General features: G+C 37.9%; 1 protein-coding gene across 2 annotated transcripts in view; it reads right to left on the bottom strand.

Annotated features, from left to right (window-relative positions):
* Positions 1-22,260, bottom strand: part of PPARG (peroxisome proliferator activated receptor gamma) — a 134,798-nt gene extending 112,538 nt beyond the window's left edge. Inside the window, exon 1 of one of the 2 annotated variants that reach the window (XM_049642738.1) lies at positions 22,153-22,260. The gene's annotated coding sequence lies outside the window, so the exon portion shown is untranslated. Of the gene's footprint in view, positions 1-21,135; positions 21,231-22,152 lie in introns of those variants that run through there. The other variant, XM_049642739.1, reaches the window with a different exon arrangement.
* Positions 22,261-22,300: the final 40 nt, after the last annotated feature.

The raw sequence follows: 22,300 nt of genomic DNA, 5'->3' as shown, positions 1-22,300 counted from the left end.
CAATTTCCCTTTGACATATATATGAATTCATAAAGAAGTAGACAAGAACAAAGTAAACTGCCATGTGTTCCTAGCTTGTGGCCCTAAGAGTTGGATCAAAGAGAAAATTGGGCCAGCTCCTGCAGCTTTCAGAGGCAGACAGGTTTCCATAACCTCCCCCAGGAACCCCTCCTATAACTGAGATCAGTAATCTCCTTTCTGAACACATTCAAAATTGCATTGTACCATACACTGAAGGTGTAGTTTCCAAACATAAACTACAGTAGGGAAGAAACAAGATCCATTTGGGGGGTAATGCATACCAAGGATCTTCCACATTCTCCACCTGGTCAGTTAATTACAGATTGGTTTATACTCATTAGATTGTAAATCCTTCTACTCATCCCTATAAACCAGAGAACCAAGACTGTGAAAACAGCAGACAAACCCCTTACATTTCAAGAGAACCCACATTCAATAGGGGCTGTTCATATCTACTCATCCAACTTTTTAGGTTCTACTAAAAATCCTCATGCAGATGTAAATAGATAATAACTTGGGCCAAAGGGCAATTTAATCAGACTAATTTGTCTGAAATGGTATAAATGGCAAAAGCTGACTTTTGAAACAACTTTCAGAAAACAGAAAAATAATTAACAATGAAAACCATCAAAAACTTATCAAAGAATTACTTCCCAAAAAGCTCTGGGACTAGATAATTTTCTAGATTATTTTTTTGTAACTTTCAAGGAAGAGATCATTCATTTTCTTGTGACAAAATTGAATGAATAAAAACATATACAAACTTGTGGTCAAATTACTTTTTCAAAAAGAGCGTAATATTGATATTAAAAGGGTGCCTGGGTAGCTCAGTCAGTTGAGCATCCAACTTCAGCTCAAGTCATGATCTCATGGTCTGTCTGTGGGTTCGAGCCCTGTGTCAGGCTCTGTGCTGATAGCTCAGAGCCTGGAGCGTGCTTCAGATTCTGTGTCTCCCTCTCCCTCTTCTCCTCCCCCACTTGTGTTCTATCAAAAATAAATATTAAATAATTTTTTAAAGAAAAAAAAGTAGTGAAAAACAAAGAGAAAAATACCAGTCCCACTTATTAATACTGATTTAAAATTATAAATAAAATGCTAATGAGCAAATCCAATCATATACTAAAGGAACAAACCACCATAATCAGGTTGGATTTACCTCAGGTAAAGATTTACCATCAGAATATCAATTAAATAACATGTCACAGCACTAGGTCATATTTTAAAAGAAATGAGATGATTATCTCAAACAACACAAAAAATACTCAATAAAATTCAACATCCATTCTTGACATTGTTCCTTTAGAAAACTAAGAACCTTTAATAATGGGGATATTTATCTCACTCAGACTTACAACCAGTATCATCTTATTTGTGAAATATAATGACATTTCCCAAAATGTGTTCTGTAGGTAGCCAGTTCTTTAAGACTTTCCAACAGAAAAGTTTTACCATAAAAACATTTGCACGTGTTACTCCTTTTTTTTGGAGATTAATTTATTAATCTCCAAAAGTGCATAAGAATTGAAAAAAAAAACAGTAATAATCTGCCTTAACTCCTCAAACTTATTTGAACATGTTTCTTCACTTTCTATTATTTCACTTCTCAACCCACTTTGCTACTGACACTTAAGCAAAATTTACAAGTTGTTTCCTTCTTGCTAAATTCATTAGTCTCAATTTTCAATTCTATTTATCCAAAGTTGCTCTGGTGTTTGAAACAAGTGGTTCTCCTTCAGGGAAAAATGCTCTGATTTGCAGTATTTGCCAATTTCGGTGGTATAAATACTTCCACCGTGACTGAGTTCATGCTACCAACATGACGTCACTGAGCATGGAGATGGAAAGAACAGGCGAAGTGACACATGCTATACAGCATTTCTACCATACGGATATAATGAATGTATAATGTATACAATGTATAATGTATACATGATTAGGAAGGACCAACAGTGTATAATGATTAGGAAGTGATGCCTGTGGTGTTTATTATGTTTGTTTTTTGTTTTTGTTTTTATTAAAAAATTTTTTAAATTATATAGAGAGAGCACAAGCTGGGAAGAGGGGCAGAGGGAGAGAGAGTCCCAAGCAGGCTCTACACTCAGTACAGAGCCTGATGGGGGGCTCAATTCCATGACCCTGGGATCATGACCTGAGCCAAAATCAGAGTCAGGTGCTCAACCAACTGAGCCACCCAGGTGCCCCATACCTTTGTTGTGTTTTTAACATAACTTGTTTAAGAGCAAGTATACACCACTGTATTTTAAATAATGGTTGTGGATAATAATTGGCTCACAAAAATCTTAAAATTTTAACAGCTGACTCTCACAAGCCAGTCTGAGCTGGCTCTAGCACGCTGGTGTTCTATAGTATTTGATATTTGGTCCATCCTTTATCACTGAAACTGTCTCCTTCTTTAGCTGCCTGAAGACCAGTTTCTCCTAGTCCTCATCTGGTCATATGACTACTACTAGGGTGGCTTTTCTTGGTACCTCTTCTTTCTGAGTGTTTCTATTTTATGTGTCCTGAAAGTTCCTTCTTGGCTCACCCTTTTCCATAAACACATCTGCTTGCTTATAGCTCCTCCATCTTTATCTGTAACCACAACTGTTCTCTCGAGAGTTCTAAATTTGTATTTCCAACTTTTTTTTGGACACTGCTACCTGAGATCCTTCAGGAACCTCAAACTCAACACCACCCAAACTAACAATCCATCTTCTCCCTCTAAAGAATGAAAGAAACACAACTCAACTCATAATTGGGCCACTCCTCGTTCCCTGTAAGATTAAAAGGAATTCCATTCTTTACTCAGGTATTTCAAAATATGTTACAGAAGATTCAGTTCATAATCACAAGCCACGCTTCTCATATCCCTTTTCCCTACTTCCCTTCAATTTTTTTCACACACTGCACTCTCCAAAATGTCTCCTTCACCTAAACCCCTCCTCCTCAACATTTTCTCCATTCCCAGCCCAGTAAATCCATAATCTCTCCGTCTTCCTCCCCTTTTCCAGCACTTTAAGATGCCCTCCAGCTTTTCATACCCGGTTCATTTCTACTCATTCTCCAGCAATTCCTCACAAAAACTAGGAAATGACCTTCCTTGCAAGATCAACTTTTCTAAGGGTAAAGGAACAGGGTGTTGTACTATCAAAAGAAAATTCCCTTTGGTGGACTGGGAGGAAACTGAAAGTATATGAACTTACCCAAATGACTAATTTTTATCCCATCAAACCAAATCTTTCACTAAATTCCCCCTAAATGCTGGCTGATTCCATTACAGTCCAGACTCAAGAAGGGCCAATTATATTCTTCCTTAGACGTTCACAACAGTCATATAAAACTTCCTATTAAATTTGCCTTTTGATCCTGAGATGACAAAAAAAGACTTTTGCGTAAGAGACTCAACAGGTAGAGGAAAATGGAAATGAACAATCTCTTAACAGTGGTTGGTTTTAAGTGATAGTGGAATTACTGAACGTAAGTTACAGATCTGGTGATTTACCTTGTCACAAGTTACAAGAATAAGTACTTAAAGTTTCTTAGCACTTACAAGACACGCAAATTGATGCAGTGAACCAGAACAACTAAAAGTTTAGGTCTAATCCACAGTTATACCTGAATACAGTTTATATTTGTGTAGATCTAATTGTTAAGTGTGGAATGGTGGTAGTGGTAATGGTGGTGAGAGTGGGAGTGTAGACATCTCATTCTCTAGCAAATTAAATACTGCAAAATTAGGCTGTTTGTTAAAGAATACAAGACAGGGTGGCTGGGTTCAAACTATTTGGGTTCAAATCCTAGTTTTATCACCTGACAGGCTATTTTTACCTTTCTGTGTTTATTTCTTCATCTGAAAAATAGAGATAACAGTGTGTACTTTCTATGGTTGCTGGAAGAATAAAATGAGATAATGTACGCAACGCTTAAAACAGAGCCTGACACAGAATAAGTACTCAATAAACATTAATTATTACTATCAACAGCTAGATTACTCTTTTGGTGCTTGAGAACAGTCCTTTAGAAGGATAGTTTAGTGACATTTTGGCTAAGGATTTAAGCTGTGGAGTAGACTAAAGGGTAGACTGAATGCAAAGAAAGCATTCTCTAAACATGAGCTCATACGGTTACATTTATAAATCAATTATAAACTAAGATATCCTAGTGACAATATAACTCCAAAAAGTCATGATAGCTACTTAGGATTAGGAAGTAGAATGAGACTGTAGATTGGAAATAAAAAATGACAATTATTTGTTGAGCATCTGATATTTGTTAGCAGTGTTCTGGGCTCTGAGGATAAAGAATGAACAAAACAGACAAATGTTCCAGCTCTTGTGTAATTGCATATATGAAGATGTAATAAAAAACCTAGATCATGAAGGATCATATGATATATCTCATGTAACTGGCATTTGGAAAAAGAGATAAAACTAAGGTTGTTAGAGACAATTAGGAGTTACTTCAACAAGCTACTATGCTTTACCAGGATTTACAAATCAAGGTCTATTGACCCCCTTCTCTCAATATGAAGATCAGTGATTCAAAAAATTTTTATAAAACCAATCAAAATCCATGTGTAAATCTCAGAAAGAGCAACATAAACATTTTGTTCATGCTAAATTCAGGATAAAAAAAATCCATACTTCATCATTTGACAAGTAGATAAAAACACATTTTATTTCCATATTCTAGTTAGAGACCTAACCAAAGACAGACAAGTTAGGAATTGGGAAACAGAGAAAAAAGGAAGAAAGCCATTAGAGGCGAGAAACAGAGAAAGGGGAAAGAAAAAAAAAAAAGGAAAAAAGAGAATATAGGAAATGGCAAAAATGAGGGGGAAATAAGGAGGGTGGGAAAGAGAGGGAATTAGAAGGAGAGCTAGAGCAAGAACTGAGGGGACAGCCAGAGGACCTCAAAAATCCAGATTAGTCACAGGTAATAACTTTTTATGTTTAAGCTCAGCTATTCACTGGATATAAACATCAGAAACTGTCATCATTGGTATTTTATATATTATACAGAAATTAGAACCCACTAAATTATATAACCACACTGGTATTTTTACACTGATAACTACAGACAAATGCTACCTTCAGAAGACTACCCTGGCTTTTCTCTAAATTCACATTTTCCCTACTTTGGTGCCTATGCTCATACTATTTTTCCATTTGAGATGCTTTGTCCACCATCACCCCACAACCAATGAACAAGACTCATTAAATATTTATTTAGTACCTACTATATACCAGGCACTATTCTAGGCACAATTCAAAATTTTACACATATTTTAATGAAAATGGGTTATTTTAGGAAAATATTCTACTAGAACAAAAATGATTTCTTTCTTCTGCAGTTAACCTTTCTCTTCATTTGATACCATAAGCACTAAAAAAATAACATTCCTTACTTAAAAGCATTCTAGAATCTTCCCCAAAATATAGTGAGGATAACACTCCCATAGGAGTGTAAGTCCTACAGATCCTCCAAAGTGCAATTAATCTGTATTAATTCCAGCTGCTAAATGTTGACAGTACAGTTTTGAAGCTTATAATAACTATGTCAAAATGTTAAATAGCAGGGGTACCTGGGTGGCTCAGTCAGTTAAGTGTCTGACTCTTGATTTCCGCTCAGGTCACGATCTCGCAGTTCATAGGATCAAGCTCCGCCTTGGGCTCTTTGTGGACAGCATGGAGCCTGCTTGGGATTCTCTCTCTCCTTCTCTCTCTGCCCCTCCCCCACTTGCTGTCTCTCTCAAAATAAACAAATAAACATTTTTAAAAAGTTAAGTAAGAGGTGCCTGGGTGGCTCAGTTGGTTGCTCAACTTCGGTCAGGTCAAGATCTCACAACTCGGGTTCAAGCCCCGCGTTGGGCTCTGTGTTGACGGCATGGCCTGCTTCAGATTCTGTGTCTCCCTCTCTCTCTGTCCCTCCCCCACTCACACTCTCTCAAAAAAAAATTAAAAAAAAAATAAAAACAAAAATAATTAAAAAATAAAAAGTTGAATAATAAAAGTAATTTGAAATTTCACCCCCATCAAAATGGAATCCCAAAGACATTCCCAAAATGGGTAGTCATGGCTGATCTTGTTCAACCCAAGCAATATATCACAGGAGGGAGAACGAATGATTTTAAGATCAGCAGCATGACTGTGATTTAGATAACTTGCTTCTGCAGATATAAACATCACTTGGATGAGGAACTTACCACAAATATTAAAGGTGGAATTAAATGATGGGTGAGAAGCCATTAGAACAGTACTTTCTTTAAAAAGAACTGTGGAACTAACTGTACAGATATGCTTAAAATTGAATGTGCATTCAAATTTAGGTAAACATAATTACAAATTCTGATGAAAATGTCTAGATACTTAGTATACACTGGTGTTCCAATACAGTCAACAGCGAAAGAAATATGTTCTATGAAATTAATATTATAGGCTAGGGAACTGCTAGGGAATCACCCTATAAGTCATCCGGTTTATTTGTACTATCAAACAATACGTCTTGACATTTTGCATGAATGTCTCTACTGACATAGTATTCACTTCCTCACAACGCTTCTCCCATCATTGGACAATTGCAGTAATTAGAATCCTTACATTGAGCTGAAGCATGCCTCCTTTTCATTTCTAAAAATCCTTTGACAAAGGGCTATCTAGGATACAGGAAGCTCCGTAAGTCTTGCCTACTGCTATACTCTCAGTGGCTAGCACAATGTGTGACACATAGTAAACATGCCATAAAAATGAGTACATGGCTGATGACTGCCTACAGGACTCAGTCACGAAGTCCAGTCCAGTTGTCCTTTAGGGCTCCAACTCTGAGGTGAAGGAACTTTTCTTTCCAATCCTTGTGGATACTTTTACAAAATGCGAAATTATGTGGTTGAATGTCATGACAATTTAAATGCTTATGCTTCCATTTGCACTTACCTTGTACCAACTCAGAAACTAAGGGTTTATAAGCAGATCAGTCTCATTTTCCCTACCTCTTTGTTCCTACAGGCCCTGCTCATTTTATGTCCAGATGTTGCGATAGCCTCCTGTTTTCCCTGCACCCTACTGCCAAATTAATCTCCTGATTAAATCATCCCACTCCTTTTCTCAAGACCTGGAATCTCACCACTCCTTATAAGATAAAACCCACACTCCTTTGCCTGCATTCCAGACCCTTTCTCATCTGACCTAAAATCTGTATCTCCAACCATATTTCTCCTACTCACATACACGTACTACATCCACTTCAAATGCGTTGATCTCTGCAGAGTTCCCCCCAACCCATGCTTACGCATTATTCTAGGCTTTGTTTTCTTAGGCTGGATATTCCTTTCCCCTCCTTTTAGGCTGCCTCAAACCCTGAACTTTTTTTTTCTTTGTTTTATGGGGAAAAATTCACAGAACACAAAATTAACTATTCTAAAGTGCACAACTCAGTGGTATTATGCACATTCTTCAAGCTGTGCAACCAGCACCTCTATCTAGTTCCAAAACATTTTAATCACCTCAAAAGGAAATCCTGTACCCATTAAGCAGTCACTCCCCCTTCCCCCAGGCCCTGGCAACCACTAATCTGCTTTCTTTCTCTATGGATTTGCCTCTTATGGATATTTCATATTAAAGGAATCATACTTAATTCCCGTGTTTCTTTTTCTGTATATATTTTTTTGTTTTCTCCCCAAAAGGTCACCCTGTCAATCTTTGAATTTTTCAAGTTTGTTTAACCCATCTACATGGTTTTTTCTGGGTACACCCTCCACTCCCCACCGATGTGCCATTTCCTGAACTTTTGTAGCATTTGCTTTCTGTCTTACTTATTTTAGCTCTTAATCATATACTGCTCTGAAGTGTTCGTTACATGTTTCAATTTCACCCCATTTTGATTCATGTGGACTATAAACTCCTCCTTCTAGCAGCTTTGGTGTCTCCCTTTGTGCCTACAACCTACCTGAACATGTGTGCCATCCACAGTTTCCAGCCATACACAAATGAATAACAAAACTAAGGAAACAAATCTGGATCATCAGCAAGAGAAAGCTTCAAACTCATTTCAGTTCATCTTTCTTTTTATCAGGCTCTACCCTCCCAGCCATTTTGCTTCTCTCTCTTGGTATTTCTATCAGGGCCCTTCTTTGCCCTAGTAGGAGGTGAACAGGTGTGGCTACAGAAGGATAATGGCAGGCTGCCCAAGGGTGGAGAGTGCAAATTCCCTGCATTGATCTTTTGCTAAGGGACTCCTACCTTCATTCTATATCCACAGAGGGAAAGCCTGCTGAGAAGAGGGGGTGTACAGAGATGTCACAAGGCCATATAAAAAAAAGGTTCCTCTATTTGCTTTGCTTTTATATGTATATCAATTTCTTTGGTATTTTGATTTGAAGTCACTCATAAACCCATATCTGCCTTGTGAAAGGAGATTAACTGTTAAATAATGACGGTAATACCTGTGATTCATATATGAAATAGCACAATGATTAAATTATTTTATATACTATAAACAAATCAATAGGCCCAAACTTGATACTCTTTTATCTAATATTTAACAAAATGTTTGAAAAGGATCCTGTTTTATTTTATGCATGAGTAAGAAGTCTTAATGACATTTTAATGTACATTATTATGAGTTTTTCTCCAGCTGTAGTATTAAATAGAATTTGTTACAGTTGCTATTAGAAGCCTCGAAACAAGAATGTAAAACAGTGCTCTGGCCCTTAGGCCATTTAAAACCTGTTTTTCTGACCAGAACAACTAAAAGATCCAACACAGAATGCTGAAGTCTATAATTAACATTTTTCCCCCTTTTCATATCCCATTTTGCCCGATTTACAACAAGTAAAATGGATCTCTCTTCTGGCATTAATTTCAAATCATTATTTATCATCAAAAAATGTTAAATACAATAAAGAGTAATTTAGGGAATTCCTTAAATATGTAGAGAAGACTAGCACTGAGAATCCGATACAAGTGATATGAAAAAACCTGTCCTCAAAATCAGATCGAGTTTAAAAATATTTTTAAAGTACTTAGAATGTACCCAGCCTCTCTGTGCTACAGGCTGTGAATTAGGGAAATCAAATCAAATTTAGAAGAATTCATAAAGTACTTCTAATGCACTCAGTCCCCAAGCTACAGGCTGTGAATTAGGGAAATCAAATCAAGTTTAGAAGTATTTATAAAGCACTTATCATTGCCAGTCCCCTGTGCTATAGGCTGTGAATTAGGGAAATCAAATCAAGTTTAGAATTTTTATAAAGTACTGATAATATACCCAGTTCCCTATGCTATAGGCTGTGAATTAGGGAAGGTATGCAGTACATATATATGTAAGAGGAATAAGAACTACAACATTCATTTCTATCCTCTATGAATTAACAATTTTTCTTGGTACACAGAATTCGTACATAAAAATTGTAAGAGGGGCACCTGGGTGGCTCAGTCGGTTAAGCGTCCGACTTCGGCTCAGGTCATGATCTCATGGTTCATGAGCTTGAGCCCTGTGTCAGGCTTTGTGCTGACAGCTCAGAGCCTAGAGCCTGCTTCAGACTCTGTGTCTTCCTGTCTCTCTCTGCCTCTCCCTCACTTGTGCTCTATCTCTCTCTCTCTCTTAAAAATAAACATTTAAAAAAATATATGTAAAAAAAATTGTAAGACATGACAGCAAAGAATCAGCAAATATAAATGTGTAATACAAAATATGGGATGCATTAAATTACATTTCAGAGTAGATCTGGCTTCTAATTGTTTTCCTTCAGCTAAGATGAAAATTAGCTTGCATTTCCTGAATTCAAAAGCTGGTGGCCAGTGTAAATATTTTACATACCTTGCATGACAAAGGACATCAACCTGACGTTTTAAAATGTAATGTGCTTAATAGAGACAAATTAATCGTGTGTATGTATCGTACTTTGCTAGGATTAAAGATTGTTCCAGCAGACACAGAGAAATACACAGCATGAATCATGTGCACAACCTAAAAATGTCTTAGATTTTCTCGGCTTTTACTGTACTGTGGTTATATGCTTCCCTGGTGCTAGATGCTGGTTCACCTACCCAGCATGATATGCTCTCCAGACTAAGAAGTACTAATTCACTGTCTCTAAGGCCATGTTTTCAGATGGGCAGATTTTATTTCCTATGTAAGGATATCTAGTGTTGAAAAGCAAGTGGTCAGTCACTCATTAAATGTTTGTGGAGTTTGTGGAATTGAATAAACTGCAGTGAAATCTGTAAAATTTGAGAGTTTCGATTATATCTGAACTATATTGCACTCTATTTTGCCATGGCAGCCTATATATGAATGGATTAATTCTATTTAACTTCACATAAGCTCCTTCAAAATGTATTTTCCTTATCATTTTTCCCCAAAAGTGTCATGTTGTTCACAACTTATGTTTAAGTGGTTAATAAGATATTTTCTGTCAATGTAACATCAGAACCAAAATGACAGACAATTTATATGTGAGTATAGCAATTGGAAATAGCTATAATAAATCATCTGACCAAAGGATAGTCATTTCAAACAGTATCTGGGTTTCCGTTTGCTCAAATATTATAGTCTAGATATATAAAAGTTCTTTATTGGGTTTTTTTTAACGTTTATTTCTATTTTTGAGACAGAGAGAGACAGAGCATGAACGGGGGAGGGTCAGAGAGAGAGGGAGACACAGAATCTGAAACAGGCTCCAGGCTCTGAGCTGTCAGCACAGAGCCCCACATGGGGCTTGAACTCACAGACCACGAGATCATGACCTGAGCTGAAGTCAGACGTTTAACCGACTGAGCCACCCAGGTGCCCGCTTTATTGGCTTTTAAAGAAAAGTAGCTAGGGGTGCCTGGGTGGCTCAGTCGGTTAAGCGTCCAACTTGGTGTCAGGTCACCATCTTGCTGTTCACGAGTTTGGGCTCTGTGCTGACAGCTCAGAACCTGGAACCTGCTTCAGATGCTGTGTCTCCCTCTCTCTCTGCCCATCCCTGCTCACGCTCTCTGTCTCTCAAAACTGAATAAACATTTAAAAAAAAATTAAAGAAAAGTAGCTAACTTTATTTCCTGGGGGTGGGGGGGATTTTAAAAAATATTTTAATGGGATAGTCCCAGTGAACTTTGTTTTACATTTCTATTAAGTATAAATAATTTTTCGTAAGTAATTAGGTTACAAATTCACTTGTATAATTCACCCCTTAAATATTTTCACTGTGAGAGGTGCCTGGGTGGCTCAGTTAGTTAAGTGTCTGACTCTTGATTTCGGCTCAACTTATCAGGTCATCATCTCAGGTTTGGTTTCTGAGTTCGAGCCCCGTGTTGGGGCTCTGCGCTGACAGTTTGAGGTCGGCTTGGGATTCTGTGTCTCTCTCTGCCCCTCCCCCACTTGCACACAAGCACTTTTTCCTCGCCCTCAAAATAAATAAATAAAAATTTAAAAGTATACATATATATATGTATATATATATATATATATATATTCACTGTGAGAACATTTAAAATAAATCTTTTGCAAAGTGAATAATCACCTTGTCATTTGGATTTTCTATAACAGTAGTACCCTATTAACAAAGGGTGCATTCTACCTTCTTTGTTAATAAATTTATTACTGAGAAGACAGAAAGTAATGCAATAATACATTATTCATAGTATATAATACATACATATGAACTAAAATAATATAGTAATAAGGGACCCAGGAAAAATATTCAAGGACACAGGTTTTCCCCTACTTCATACGCAACTCAAAGACAGCTGTCTGACTCCATGTTGGTCTAGCAATGCTGCCTACTCACAGGACATGGGCCAACCTGTGGCTTCTCTAGATACCACCTCTCCCACTACTGTTCTTGTTAAATCTAGTTGACAATAATCATAAACCCTAGGAGAGATGGAAATTGTTAGTCTTGTTCATTGCTTTATCCTTCTTCTCTAAAACAGCTCCTGGCAGAAAGGAGGAGCTCAATAGATATTTGTTGAATAAATAAATCTTCGTTAAAAAGGAACTTCTTCTCAGTCAATCTGTCCTTCGAGGTATCATCACATGAAGTTTGTGTTAACCACAAACAAACTCTAAGTGCTATAAACTGAATTTTGTTAGCTGAAGTTTGCCTTGTATTAAGGACTAAATTATCAGAAACGGGGGAGACAGAAAGAAGAGAGAAATATTCAATATTCCTGATACAAAATTTATAAAAGCTTTTACAACTGTTTTCATTTAGATAAAGGTTATTCTAAAGACATCAAGCTGGGGCGCCTGGGTGGGCCAGTTGGTTAAGTGTCCGACTTCGGCTCAGGTCATGATCTCGCGGTCTGTGAGCTCTAGCCCTGCGTCGGGCTCTGTACTGACAGCTTAGAGCCTGGAGCCTGTTTCAGATTCTGTGTCTCCCTCTCTCTCTGACCCTCCCCCATTCATGCTGTGTCTCTCTCTGTCTCAAAAATAATTAAACGTTAAAAAAATTAAAAAAAAAAAAAAGACATCAAGCTGATATAAACTCAAAAGAGGTTCCAAAGAAAGTGACAAGAAAAATGTAACCTGTAATCTGGTTCAAAGGCAAAACCACTTAATTTTCCCTTTAGGATTTCTAGAACAATGCAACAGAAAAAAGGAAAAATGAGTTAATTCAAAGGCTATTGCTCTGGCCTGTTGTATGCACATATACTTGTATGTATATTATATATTGCTCTATGTTTATTTATATATTATATTAAATACACATTACATATATAATATACTAAAAATATACCTTTTAGGGATACCTGGGTTGCTCAGTTGGTTGAGCATCCAACTTCAGCTCAGGTCATGATCTCATGGGTCATGGGTTTAGGCCCCATGTCAGGCTCTGTGCAGACAGCTCAGAGCCTGGAGCCTGCTTCAGATTCTGTGTCTCCCTCTCTCTCTGCCCCTCTCCACCCCCTCTCTCTCAAAAATAAATAAACATTAGAAATTTGAAAAATAAATAAAAAATAAAAGCTCTGTTTGTCAGTGTATGCTAAAGATCAAATAGGGAACATAAATATAAACCAAATCAAATCTTACGTATGGCTGAGAAAATTAAGAGGCTGTAACAGAGATGGGATATTTTTCTCCTTTCAAATAGAGGCTAGTCAAGCAAAGACTACAGAGGAGACCAAAATGTGGAATAAAAGTAAGTATGAAATAAAACTGGATATAACCAAAAAGAATTCATGTGGTGTCTTACCATTATCTTCACTGGCTTTCAAGGAATAAAATAGGTAGAGGATTCTCAATGTTTGATTTGCTCTTTCCCTTGATTTTTAGTGATAAGAGTTACAGGCATACTAAAAAACAGAAAAGCTATAAATGTATCCTTTTAGTTACAGATGTAATTTTATATTACTGGCTAAACTTTGGAAAAGAGGGAAAAATATAAACAATTTTAAAACCCTCACTATTTAACATAACTGTCATAATTTTTGTATATTCCTTCCCTTCCAGACTTTTTCATACACATACATTTATATAAGGTTGTAATCAATAGTGCAAATACATTTTATGCTACTTTCAATATTTTTCAGATTTGTTATCATTTTCTAAATTGTCATTGATGAGTGTGTAACATTCTACCTACTGATTACACCATAATTTACTTAACTGTTTCCCTGCTATTGAATAAGTTACTTCTAAGTGTTGGTCCCTATAACAATGCTTTTATGAAAGTCTCTGTGTATATTTTTTTTCCTATATCCTGCATATCTTCGGGAAATGTTCCATAAGTATGAGTACAGCATCCCAGTGTTTGATACACTGCCTGGTCTCTTTCTAAGCAGCCGGAACTCAATCATAGTGACATCAGAAATACATAAAAGTACAAGTTTCTTCAATTCCAGAACAAAAATTTTAGAATTAAAAAAAAGTATCATCAATAATCACTAGGAAGGGTACACAGATGTTCTACTATTATTAAACTGGAATTGAGGCGTACAAATCCATTATCTTGTAAGTCTGTTTAATGTGAAACCTCTGGGGGTGAATCATCCCCAGTGAGCTTATAAAACCAAGTCCTGAAGTTGCAGTATTTGAACTTGGAGACTCAGGAATCCTGATGACCATTCTAAGGTAAGAGGAACCAGTAACACTCAGACTATGAAGTGAGCCGGCTAGTCTCTCTTGACACAAGCTTACTGACAACACTGAGCTTCTTTAAGTAATACAATGCCAAGCCAATGGAGTTAATTTTACAGGATGATCCCAAGAGAGTCTATCATGGGGAGACTGCAGCAATGAACTTAACTATAGCAAGGGTAAGGCCCACTAAAAATAATCTAAACTAAGTGCACTCATCAGTGTAGGTCCAGGCCATCTCATGGGATGCAGGAGAAGGGGGGTTCCAAAAACAGTATCTATCAGAATTCTTTTGGAGAGTCTGTTAAAACATATCCCCAGAGTTTCTCTGACTCAGTAGGTTTGGGTGTGGCCCTAGAATTTGCATTTCTACCAAGTTCCCAGATGATGCTGATGCTGCTGGTCCAAGGACCACACTTGAGAACCACCGCCTTGGACGATTTCTTCATTCTTTTTAAAACATTTATTGAGTGCCTACTAAGTATGGTGCTATATGCTGGAGTTAGGAAGATGAATAAAACCCAGTCAGTACCTACTTCAAGTAACTGATAATCTATATTTTTGTAGACATTGTACTGCTCTAGTCCTATATGCCAACAAATTTGGACCTCACTGAAAACAAAGCTTAAAAATATATTATACTGCTTTTAAATAAAGCCAGGATGTTTTTAATTAGTTCCAAATGCTTTAGGAAAACATGTAGTAATCCTACATTGGCAAATGTCTGAATATTTTCTTCACTCTTCTGGATTTTACCGACATGTGCAAATAATTTGTTAAAGTATCTTCTTCATTTACATATATACCATTCATATATTTGTTCTCTTTCACAAACTGTATCCACTACATAAAACAAGTGACAGAATTTATCTAAACACTTTTCCACATGCAATCAAAAACTTGTTTACACAGGTAATTATCAACTGACAGAAAAGAATGACATTTAGCAAGGTAGGACTTTGGGATTCTCTGCTTTAGATTCAGACTTCCACAACACTGGAAAAAGTGAATGGCAAGTAAACAATTTGCATGAGGGTGGCCCAAACCTAACTGTTAAATACTACTGTCAGCTGATTCACAGAATTAATGAACTTGCTTTTGACATGGCTACTAAGCTTCTATCTCTAACAGAGATGTGTTGGCTTGCCATAACTACTGTTGGCAAAAAATAAAAATAAAAAATAAAGCATGTATTAAGTTGTATGATCTGTGGATCTGCAAAAGCATTAATTATTATTTATACTTCAGTACATTATTTTCTAGTGTGATTGAAAGGTTCGCCTCATTTCAATCTAGTAAGAAGCTACTTTAAAAGTCTGGAAGAACTAACTCATGGAGACACTAGATAATTCGTCTAACATCGTAGTGAAAATAAAAAGACATAATGAGATATAATATTCAGATATTTGATTACCATAACTCATAACCTTAATTTTGATTACATTTCCTAGGAAAGTTGATGTTGGAGAATAACAACTTGTTTTCTTTGAGGGGAAAAAATGGTTTAAGGAAGACTTGTATTGATTTTTCAGAGAAAAATAAAGGCATGTATGAGAAAATATATCCTTTCCGATCACTGCTATTTCCAATGGTTACTTTCCTATTCATTTCAAAGAGGCTGGCTTATGGAGAAACTGGAACATGAATCACCTTAATTTTATTTTTCCTCCTCCAGATCACCTCTTTCAAACTCCCACACATGTTATCTATTCCCTAAAGGCCTTGTTTTCAGGTAGCAAGGAAACTAGGAACTAAGCTCTCAAATTTTTGCTGACAGTGATTTAAAGAACCAACCCTGCTAGGAATATTGGCATTTTGAAAGTGGACTTCAAACTTTCAAATGACAAATACAGTTTGAGAGGTGAAATGCCAGCTAGTGGGGTGGGGTCAAAGTTAAGGGGTTCTTCCTAGCACTTCATCATTGTACTCAGAGAGTTTGACAGGTCTGTTTCCCCACTGGCTTCCTTATAAAGGAAAATTTATTTCTTAAACATACAGGATAAGAATATTCTCTTTCCAGTCACTTTCCCAGATTCCCTCCTGAAGCAACTTACAGAGCCAGAGAGAACAGCACTGCTAGGTGGCAATTTCAGAATTTAAAGATATATATATTTAATTTTAAGGCTTATTTATTTTTGAGAGAAAGAGACAGAGTGGTAACAGGGAAGGGGCAGAGAGAGAGGGAGACACAGAATCCAAAGCAGGCTCCAGGCTCTGAGCTGTCAGCACAGAGCCCAATGAGAGCTCTAACTAGAGAACAGTGAGATCATGACCTGAGCTGAAGTCTGATGCTTAACTGACTGAGCCACCGGGGGCCCCCAGAGACATTTTAAAATTCTGTGATGTCACTGAGGAGCACGGTAAATTCTTAGAAACCAACCTTGTATTTGAGGTCTATGCACGGTAACTGCAATCTGCTGATTGTGGGAGTTGACCATACACAGATCTCTTACACTCCTACTCAGGGTATTTCCCTATTTTTCTACCTCCCTCCTATCTCCCTTCTCCTTATCTGTGGTAAACTGTGAAGGAATTCACACCCCAGGTTTATGCTAATATGAACTCTTGCCAGAAGGTCAGAAAATCTGTTTCAGTAAGTTTTATCCACATTGTTAACTCTCCTAGATGAGTTCACAAATGAAAGCGTTTTTTAAGAAATAGTGAATCAGTCAAACTAGCAATGAATTTATTATCTAAAATCAATGAAGTAGAATGTCTCCTAAACAGATAATCAAATTGAACTAAACCATTATGTGATCTAGTTTAAAACCTGACCATGAAGTTTTAAATTTCAATTTTAATTGATTTGTGTTGCATGAATTGATCATTTCATATTTTCCCTTTATATCTGAGAAATCACAGTAGGGAAAGGAGACTCATCGCACCGTGTCGCAAAAAAGATCTTCAAGTTGAGAACGGCCTAGTCACTGAAATAGCTGAAGGTACAGCAATGACTCTGAGAAAGCCCAAACGGAAGAGAGTGGAAGTGAATATTGCTCCTCCTCCCCAACCCGAAGGGGAAGCCACAGGAAAAGGAACACTCACCTACAGGCACAGGCCTAAGCTTTCTTTGCCCTCTGTCTCCCTAACCCTTTAATTATATTCCTACATGGGCTCTGTAGCTCCATATTCCCGGAACAGAATGGGCTTCAGACCTGGAATCAAGTCTCTTACTTTCTTGCAGAGGAGACTCTTCACAACAAGATGTATTTAACAATTCATAAGCAGAATTTAAAATTTATTATTTGGGGGTGCCTGGGTGGCTCAGTTGGTTGGGCATCCAATTTTGGCTTAGGTCATGATTTCAGGGTTCGTGAGTTCAAGCCCTGCATCGGGCTCTGTGCTGACAGCTCAGAGCCTCGAGCCTGCTTGAGGCTTCCTCTCTCTCTGCCTCTCCACCGCTTGTATGCTCACTCTCTCTGAAAAATAAACACTAAAAAATATTTTAATTTATTATTTGGATGATGCATGGTTTTCTAATTACTCCCTACTAGTAAAATGGTGGGCTATTAGGAGGCATACTCACTTTTAAGCTTCTAAAAGCCAATTTTTGGTTATAGCTTGTCAGAAAAAGACCCAATTCTTACAACAAGTACAAGTCACTTTTAGTCTTTTAGTCGGAGATAAAAACCTGTCTTTTGATTTGAAGGTTCACAGGCCTCATTATACAATAAACCTGCTCCTGGATAACATACGTTAAATACTCACAGAGTATACCATAAAAATATGTAAAGAATAGAACTTATCAAATAAAAGCACAATCTGCACCTAGATGGCATTAGATACACAATGTTGACACAAGAGGATCCACGTTGTGTCTACACAGGACTCACAAATATAATGTAATAAAACAAAAAAATTATTTGTCTGATTTTTTATTGAAAATCATCAAGAATAGGAAATAAAATTTAAAATTGAAGAGTGATGAAATATTTCCAGAAACATTTTATAAATTGATCACCACATGGTAAGTATTATCTTTAGCTCATTCTTAACAATGATCTCAAAATTAATACTAGGGTGAATTATTAGCATTTGTAGAAGAGTTAGCTATATGATGTGGATAACCATGAAGTTTCTCTTTAAAATATCTGCTCAGTTAAATTCAGGACAAGGTCATATCATTTAAGATACACAGGTTTTACGATAAAGTCTTAAAATCATACCAAAAAAAAAAAAAAACCCAAAAAACAAAAAACAAAAGCATAGAAAAATAACTGCAATACTTTTCCCATTTCATAGACGAGGAAATGCAGAGTTAGAAAGGATAAGTGATCAATGGCCATTACCACCCTGCTTGTGCTGGAGCTCATCTGATCTCAGAAGCAAAGCAGGGTCAGGCCTGCTTAGCAATCAGATAGGAGAAAGAACAAGTGACTTGCCCCGTTGTAATAACTGAAACTGTGAAAAATGTAAACATTCATGTTCTGGGTTAAATATTCAGTATTAAAATGTTAATATGTATTGATTGTTAAAGAAAAATATTTCTTGGTATATAAACATTCAAAAAAATAAATAAGCACATACTCTTATTGGTGATAGCTTTTGTCTTAACATCTAAAAAGCTATCTCCAAAATATGGTCTATTGTATTTGAATCTATTTCCTTCCAAGAGCCAACTTAAGTAATTAAGGTAAATAAAAATAAAACGTGACATTTTTATTAACTTAGTTCTAAAACATATGCCATATAATTTCTCAAAATCTACCTCCGTATTGTGGTAAAATACAAATACTAAATGAGAAACTCCATGAAGATTTCAAATAATCTTCAACTTAAAAATTTTATCTAGAATGTTATGACATGTATAATATGTGGGGGCTGTCTATGCTTGCAGGATGGTTATTCACAAATCTTACTGTACTTTGGTGGAGTCAAATTAGATCAGTTTCAAAGGATTCTGTAAGCACTTTTTGTTGCTTTTAGGCCTCAACTATCTACCCTAATATCAAGATTTGCTAGGAAAAATAAGAAAAGCAACTTAAAAATTCAGTTTAACTGTTTTCAAGAACGGGGAGCGTATGTTTACATTTACAGATTGGTAACTTAAATCAAGTTTTTTTGATTAGTGATTTTTAAAAAAATCCTCTACAACTGGTATTTATTTAGTGGAAACAGAGGAGACCAAAAACTTCTTCTAGTACATTTACTATACCTTTGGACATATATTTCCAAGTTCAAGCGACAATGAATTTAGTGGGACACCCACAAATCAGAATGATGACATTTTCTGTGTTATCCATTAGCAGATCGATCGATCAATCAATCGATCCTATCAAAGAAGTAAAAGTATGGGCCAGGATTTATAAGAGAATTTGTGAAGTATTACTTTAACATTTTTTCCCTACTTTATGAAAGTCTTGTCATTAGCAACCGTTTTACAATTTGAAAACTAAATGAAGTGTATTAATACTTGTGTATGTTTTCACAGCATTGCCTTTCACACAGCTTTCACATGCATAATTATCTTAATAATTAAGGTTCATGGCAAACATCTTATTTTCAGAGAATTACAGAAGAGAGAAAAATAAGTATTTGTTTACAGTTCTGTAACTTACTAACTAAAAGCAATTAGCCGTGATCAGTAATGCATTTCTAATTCATACGCCTAAAGTCAGGCTTTGTCTCCCATATAAAATTTAAATGTCATAGGGATTTTGAAATTAATAGCAAATTTTAAAAATTGATATAGTTTTTAAAATGTAATTCTGAAATATACGAAGAAATGAATATTAAGGAAATTTGTCCCTTGAAAGAAAAGTGTATTCAATTATTAAAAACACCAATCACAAAAATATATCAAAGTATTTTAAGTTCAATAAAGAATACGATGCTGGCAGACATATATGTTTTACTTTTTAAAATTATATTCTTATAATTTAAAAGAATGAAAAACAATGTCCAAAAATCTTAGCCAAGAATTCTCCAAACCTTCAGCATTCATCAATGCCATGCTTTTATAGTAGTTATTGTAAAGACTAGAAACAAACTTTTAAATATGAAAAAGAATTTTGGTTTAAAAATGAAAACAACACATTTCTCCCCTTCAATGAGTTGTAGAAGATTAAAATGGTCACAAGGTGATTCTAAGATGCTTTAAGTTATAATTATCAGCAAGTGAACATATATAACTTAAATAACGGAGAAAAACCACGTGGAGTACAGAGTAAGGCAAAATAGATGGTTTTGTAACAAGCTTCATTTTTTGGCTAACATAACGTTAGTTTTAAATTTTCATATATCACTATGGCACCGTATTAGCCACAGAATGCATCTGTGCACCTGACAACAGACAACACAAAAATTATGTTAAAACTTGAACAGGTTCTCTTGAAACGTCACTCCTAACGCTAACTGGTAACATGGGTAAGTGTCTTCCACAAAACAATCATAAGAGTGTGAAGTATTTCTTTAAAAGAGAAGCCCCAGGGAATGTCTATGTCAGTCTCTATACCAGAAGGGTTTCCTAAATCATCTAACACCATCCGTTTGGTTCTGCTCTCAGTTAGTGATTGATCATTTAGCTATAGACAGAAGACTGCCACAGAACATCTGAGATTTGTGGAAGAAGATGATACCTGGGTCCTTTTAAAGAATAAGTTATTCACTCTTCTCTCAACAACTCTGCTTACAATTTGTTTCATGAATGATAAAAACAGTTGACATTAAAATAATGCACTTCAAAATAAGGAGACTTCTCCAGGAATTGGGTTCCTAACAACTCAGTTCAGCATCTTGCTTGGTTTTGTTTTCAGATGATGATTTAAACAAAATTAATTTTACACTTCATCCCCCAATCTTAAAAGGAAAAGAAGAAAAACTTCAGCTTCTTCATGGCAGATTACTATTATTTGACTTTATTCCTCTAAAATAGAAACTGTCTTCCCAAGAAAATAGTGAATTATCCTTAGACTCAAGTGAATTAGATTCTTATGTTAAAACAACAGCACAGCCAAATAATCACTATATAGTATAATCGTCACCAACATCACCTTGCAAATTCTGGGTACATCAACACATTTCGCAAAATGCAATTAGAGTGAGGCGACTCACCTAAGCAACGGAAGCTAACAAGAAGAATTTAGAAATGCAGCCTTCTGATCCCCAGCAGAGGTAAAGGCCCCTTCTTTACCTAACAACTGATCTTATATAAAAGCAGCAAATAGGTTACTCCCAGTTTCTGCCTCCTTACCTTAGGCTCCTCCCCAAATACCAAGGCATACAGTACCACAACTACACACCCACTTTGCAACCCCTGCACTGAGGGACCAGCGCTTTTTAAGTTACCTGCGTCTCCCAACCTCAGAGTACACAGAGCGGGCGCTGAGGCTCGGCAAGTGTAGGAGCCCCCAACCGGGTAATTCCACCTTTCCCAACGCGGGGGTGGGGCGGGGGACGCACGCATTCTCCATCCCCCTGCGACCGTAGGGAGTCTGGCCAACATCCCAGCCCCTCCACTCGGCTCACGGCCTGCACAGCGCTCAAGGGCGCCGGGATGGGGTGACCCCAAGGGTGCCCCTCGCTCAACTGTCACCGCGCCCCCCACACAGTGACCGCCGCCTGGGCTATGGGGACTGAGCAGGAGACTCCACGGCCGAGGGACGGACACGCATCGGAGCCCGCGTTTCGGTCCCAAAGTTCGCCTCGAGCGCCTCCTGGACGCCCGCGCACCTCCGCCAGGGGCTCGGAGGTCCCCGGTTCTCTCGGACCGCGCGACCCAGGCGCTTCCTCGAGGGGGCCTGTCCGGGGAGCGCGGGACGCACGGCTGGCGTCTCCTGGTGCGCGGCCGCCGCTCCGTGTGGGGCGTCTCGCGTGCAGCCCGTGCCCTCCTCCGCCTGGAGAGCTCTTTCTGCGCCCGGACTTCTCAGCGCGCGCGCCAAGACCCTCGCCCGGGACCTGCCCGCTCCCGTCCCCTCAGACTCGACGCCGCAGCCCGGTCCCCTCAGCCCCACGGCCCCGCAGCCCCGGCCCTCCTCGGGCCCCGACCCTTCGGCGCTTCCCCGCCCTCCGGACTCCCCCTCGACCCGCGGCCCCGCCGCCCCCAGCACCGCCCCGCACCCGGACACTGACCTGCGGCGGCACCCCGCTCCGGCGTCCCGGCGGCCGACCCGAGCGCCCCAGGCGGCGGCTTAGGCGCGGGCGCGGGCTCGGTCTCAGAGTGCGGTCGGCCCCGCCTGCCCGAGGCCGAGCCGGGCCGGGCCGGGGGCGGGCGCCGCGC

The sequence above is a fragment of the Panthera uncia genome, chromosome A2 (genome assembly GCF_023721935.1).
Source record: "Panthera uncia isolate 11264 chromosome A2, Puncia_PCG_1.0, whole genome shotgun sequence".
Taxonomy (NCBI): domain Eukaryota; kingdom Metazoa; phylum Chordata; class Mammalia; order Carnivora; family Felidae; genus Panthera; species Panthera uncia.
The sequence above is the reverse complement of the archived record's forward strand: the minus strand, read 5'-3'. Positions and strand labels throughout refer to the sequence as shown.